General features: G+C 38.6%; 1 protein-coding gene across 1 annotated transcript in view; it reads right to left on the bottom strand.

The window, feature by feature from the left end:
• Positions 1–5914, bottom strand: part of JMJD1C (jumonji domain containing 1C) — a 360771-nt gene that overhangs the window by 336364 nt on the left and 18493 nt on the right. The gene's annotated exons all lie outside the window — the stretch shown is intronic.

Below are 5914 nucleotides of genomic sequence, written 5' to 3'. Positions count from 1 at the left end.
CCCGCCACCTTAGGTGTATGTGGCTGGCGCCTTAGCCACGTGAGCCACAGGCGCCGAGCCAAGAAAGTGAGACTTAAAGGCTAACTTAAGAAAGGTCATAAAATTCGTTATATGCTAGAGCCAGAATTCAAATTCAGGTAAGTTCATGGTTGACATCACAAAGTTGAGAAAGAAAAAATATAATAGCTTTTATTTTCTTTTTTCTTTGAAGAAAAGGAAGACAAGGTCATCTCCTGAGAAGAAGGTAATGAGATGGGAAATTTGGGGAGAATGAAGGAGGTCTGAAAGAGCCCTGGGGAAATATGGAAGAGAAAATTGACTAGGAAAACATTAAAGGACTGCCAGGCAAAATTAAGGACCTAGTTGAAATCAGAAAATAGGCCTTTATTGGGTGGCGCTGTGGCTTAAAGGAGTAGGGGCTGGCCCAGCCCTGGCCAAAAACTGCAAAAAAAAAAAAAAAGAAATAGGCCTTTATGATGACAATGAACTAACTATATGATTTTTCACCAGGCACATGGATGAAAGGGAAAATAAAGCATAAAGTTAATCTAATGGTTCTCAACACAGGAGGGTCATGGTGGGCAATTCTGTCTTCTTGGGATATTTGGCAATGTCTAGAGATAATTTTTGTTGTCACAGCCTGCAGGAAGGGGGCATCTAGTGGATAGAAGCCACGATGCTGCTAAACAGCCTACAGTGCCAATGATGGCACTCCACAGCAAGCTGATCCAAACTGTCAATGGTGCTGAGGCTGATAAAAAGCTCTGGGTAAGACTGATCCTGGATTGAAGATTTCCTAGACACGTCAAAAGGAAAGACAAGGAGACCAGAGGGTTGAAAGTCACTGATCAGGCTGGGCACCATAGCTCACACCTGTCATCCTAGCACCCTAGGATAAACCAATAATAACTGTTTGAATTTAAGAAAGTTTACAAATGACCCAGGCATGGTGGCTCACACCTGTAATCTCAGCCTGCTGGGAGGTTGAGGTGGATGGATTGCTTGAGCTCAGGAGTTCAAGATCAACCTGAGAAAGGGCAAGAGTCCCCATCTCTAAAAATATCCAGGCATTGTGGCAGGCGCCTGATGCCACGGCACTCCACTAAGGGTGACAAAGTGAGACTGTCTCAAAAAAAAAAAAAAGGCTCAGTGCCCATAACTCAGTGGTTAGGGTGCTGGCCATATACACTGGGGCTGGCGAGTTCAAACCCAGCCCAGGCCTACTAAACAACAACAACAAATACAACAACAACAACAAAACAGTCAGGCATTGTGGCGTTGTAGCACTTAGCACAATCTCTAATTATTTCCTGTTTTGCTTATTTATTTGCCTGGTTCACAAGAATTAAAGCTTCTTGAGGACAGGGACTTTGTCTTATTTAATCAACAGGTTCTAATCTAATACAAGTATTCAATAAACTTTTGCTGAATACATGAATAAAGAAGGCATTAATGACAACAATGGTAAGTATGAAAATAATAGATAACATTTACTGAGCACTTAACCATGCACCAGGAACTCAACTGAGCAGTCAGTATTGCAATCATATCATATATTGCTTATTTAATCTACACAATAACCCTATGGGGTAACTACTGGTTTACTAACTGTAGAAATAAGAAACTGAGACAATGAGTTGTTGATTACCTTGCTCAGCAGCCACACAAATTAATGTGAGGGCCTTTGAGGTGGCCCAAAAGTTGACAGAAACGAATGGAGCTGGCAGAAATGGAAAAAATAGCAATAGTTCTTTTCCTTAACTTCTCTGCTTTCATCTTTTCTCTTACCTTTCTTATCTTGTTTTACTATTATAGCTTTTCTTTTCCATTACCACTTTTTCTTTATCCTCCTCACAATTATTTTTAGCTACTGCCTCTTTTCCCCTCTTCGCTTAATTTGATTCAAAATAATTCCAGTGTGCTTTATATATGTAATACTTTAAAACAATATTAAATTAGTACGCAAAACCTACCATTTTTAAGTTAAGTTAGTATACAAAAACCTACCATTTTCTTTTATAATAAGAGGGAATCTGTACCACCAACTCTTGATCCTCCTTCCTTTTCTTGCATAGAGGCTCTCATAAAGCAGTCAGGTTTAGTTGTGGACTGTTTAGAACAAATAGAAAAGAAGAAAAGGAAAAGCTCCCTTTTCTTTCCCATCTCTCTCTCTCCCCCAAGAAGGTGGATATAAGCATTGCTGAAGCCTATCTTTACCATAAAGAACCCTTCTTTATTATGTCTGAAATTTTGCTTTGGAGTACCAAATTTAAATGTATGCCTTGGTATTGTTCTATTTCACACTGTCTTGACAGAATCTTTCATAGTTGTTCCCATAAAAGTGTATAGCTATAGTCCTCAGGGGAAAAAGCAGGTTGGGGCTTCTGACTCTTTCCAGACAAATAAGCAACTTTCAGAGAGTTCTCTAAGCAGTTTAATCAGATACCTGCCACAACATTTCTATCCAAGTCCCAAGAGGAAGTTTTCCTTGCCAACTTCAGAAACAGCTATTTGTCAGCACAAAAGAAGAGAATGCATTCTAAACTAAAAAGAAAAAAAAAAATCCAACTTAGCAGAAATTCCTTACCCTTATGGAGAGCTATTTTTTTTTTTTTTGAGACAGTCTCACTTTGTGGCCCTCGATATAGTGCCATGGTGTCATAACTCATAGTAACCTCAAACTCTTGGGCTTAAGCAATTCTCATGCCTCAGCTTCCCAAGTGGCTAGAACTATAGGTACCCACCACAACACCTAGATATTTTTAGAGACAGGGTCTTGCTTTTGCTCAGGCTGGTCTTGGACCTATGACCTCAGGCAATGCACCCACCTCAGCCTCCCAGAGTGCTAGGATTACAAGCATGAGCCACGGTGCCAGGCCAGAAAGCTTATCTTTTAAACAACCTATAGAATTATCACTTTTTCTTTCAAAGGCAAGCTGAAACTCTAAATTAAAAAGGTTTCTTCTGATATGAACAAAGTACAATGAAATTAATGTTGAGAAGAGAAATTTTAATCTGTAAGAAAAATTTTAAAAATCATAAAGAAGGTTATGGCGCCCATAGCACAGTGGTTATGGCACCAGCCACATACACCAGGGCTGGCAGGTTCAAAACTGGCCCAGCCAGCTAAACGACGACAACTGCAATAAAAAATAGTTGGGCATTGGGGCAGGCACCTATAGTCCCAACTACTTGGGAGGCTGAGGCAAGGGAATTGCTTAAACCCAAGAGTTTGAGGTTGCTGTGAGCTGTGATGCCACAGCACTCTACCTAGGGCAACAGCTTGAGACTCTCTCCAAACAAAAAAAAAGAAAACTTAAAGAAAAAACAAATTAATAAATAAAAATAGTCACTAAAAAATGTAATAAAAAGGAAATAAGAAAACAAATCATACTTTTGTATTATATGTCAAGCCCAAAGTGTCAAATTCAAAGTGGAGGGTGAGGGGACCAAAGCAATTAAAAATAATTCAAAAAAATAATCCACCACATTTTCTCTGAATAAGTCCAATATTAACTTAAAGTCTTCATTCTGTTTTAGATATGAGGCACTGATTAAAACATGGGCCTAGGGCAGCACCTGTGGCTCAAAAGGGTAGGGGGTAGGCCCCATATATGGCAGGTGGCGGGTTCAAACCCAGCCCCAGCCAAAAATAGAAGACATTGGCCTAGATAACAGTTACATCTTCCAGGGAAATGTCAGATAAAAGTGTTTAGCTTTCTATGTAAGTGGGTAAAATGAAAAATGATTTTAAATTGTCTGGGTTTCTTTCTGTCAATTTGTCTCTTCTTTACTCTTGCCCTTATCTTTTTTCAACACCATTAATTTTTAAAATTTCATATTAATGCTATTAATATGAGAGAATATGATTCGGTTACATTGTTGCATTGGTAAGGTTAAATCCCAGTTGTAGTTGAATCCTTCACCCAGGAAGTGTCCATATACCCCTACATGGTACCTGTCAGGTGGAAACTTACTAAACACCTTCCTCACCTGCCTCTTGAATTTAATTGAGTTTTTCTTTCATGCGGACCTGTAGTTAATATACTAGTTTCAAATTTAGTATCCAGTACATGGAATGCTTGATTTTCCAGTCATGTGATACTTTAATTAGGAGAATGTTCTCCAAATCCTTACGGGTAAATATGAAAGATACAAAGTCTTCATCTTTTTTTATGGCTGAAAAGTATTCCATGTTATACATAGGCCACAGTTTTTTGCCTTTTTTTTTTTTTTTTTTGGAGACAGAGTCTCAAGCTGTTGCCCTAGGTAGAGTTCCGTGACATCATAGTTCACAGCAACCTCCAACTCTTGGACTCAAGCAATCCTCTTGCCTCAGTTATTCTGTTTTTAATAGAGATGAGGTCTTGCTTTTGCTCAGGTTGGTCTCGAACTCAAGAGCTCAAGCAATCTACCCCACTCCGCCTCCCAGGAGCTAGGATTATAGGCATGAGCCACCTCGACAAGCCATGCCACAGTTTCTTAATACATTCATGAGTTGATGGGCACTTGAGTTGTTTCCCCATCTTTGCAATTGTGAATTAAGCTACTATAAACATTTGCATGCAAATGTCCTTATGGTAAAATGGCTTATTTTCTTTTGGGTAGATATCTAGTAATGGAATTGCAGGATCAAACGGAAAGTCTACTTTCAGTTCTTTGAGGAGTCTCCATACTTCTTTCCATAAAGGTTGTACTAGTTTACAGTCCCACCAGCAGTGCATGAGTTCAACACCATTCATAATTCAAGCAAAATCTGAGTACAAAGACTTGATGAAACAATATATTTATAACAGAAAATTTTAAATAAATATATTAAAATACAGATCAACACATACGTAAGAATCACAGGCTACTTTTAACTAGATAGAAACAAAACTTCTGATTACTGAAAGTACATATTGTAAACACAGTAACTTCAATAGCACATAAAAGAGAAACATAAATGTTCTGATTTTACACATAGATTAATTTGTGGTTTAGCTATTTTCACAGACCAGATGAGTAGTGGCTAGAAGTAGAGGTAATAAACTCATATAAAGTTAGAAAAAGGCTGGGAAAATTAGAAAGTGCCCAAATAACTTTAAGAATATTTTCTTTCCAATCCAGATCTCCAATCATATTTCAAAAGGAGAAGGAGAGAGGGAAGAGACAGAGAAATCAGGAAGTCTTTTCTTCCTGCAGCTGGTGGGTATGGTACATGATTGCTGTGTATCCTGACTTGTGATTACTTTTCAAAATTTGGAAAGTTATTAATCCATAGCAAAGAGTTACACAACTGCATTCTAAAATAAGTATCTAGGGCAGCGCCTGTGGCTCAAAGGGGTAGGGCGCCAGTACCATAAGCCAGAGGTGGCAGGTTCAAACCCAGCCCTGGCCAAAAACTACAAAAAAATAAAATAAAATAAAGTAAGTATCTAGGTTTAAAAAGTGCTGAAAATATTTTAAGTTAAAATGTCATCACATTTACTCTGTACTTTCAAGAAGCAAAGATATTTAACTTCTTTTGAAACTATGGAAATAAATTATAACAATATTATAATAAATAAGTGAAAAAATTTAGTTTTAAGATTTAACTAGCCTACCATTAGTAGGAGTTGTAAATTGTGATAACCTTCTGTATGCTTTGGCATTATTCAAAAAAAAATTTTAGTGCATATATACACTTTTTACAGAGATAATTTCCCTTTTAGGAATACATGGACAGGCTCGGCACCTGTGGCTCAAGTGGCTAAGGCGCCAGCCACATACACCTAAGGTGGCGGATTCAAATCCAGCCCGGGCCCGCCAAACAACAATAACGGCTGCAACCATAGCCAGGCGTTGTGGCGGGCACCTGTGGTCCCAGCTACTTGGGAGGCTGAGGCAGGAGACTCATTTGAGCCCAGGAGTTGGAGGTTGTTGTGAGCTGTGA

The sequence above is a fragment of the Otolemur garnettii genome, unplaced genomic scaffold (assembly GCF_000181295.1).
Source record: "Otolemur garnettii isolate 467f Iridium unplaced genomic scaffold, OtoGar3 scaffold00008, whole genome shotgun sequence".
Classification (NCBI taxonomy): Eukaryota; Metazoa; Chordata; class Mammalia; order Primates; family Galagidae; genus Otolemur; species Otolemur garnettii.
Note: the sequence above shows the minus strand (reverse complement) of the source record. Positions and strands in the feature narration are given on the sequence as shown.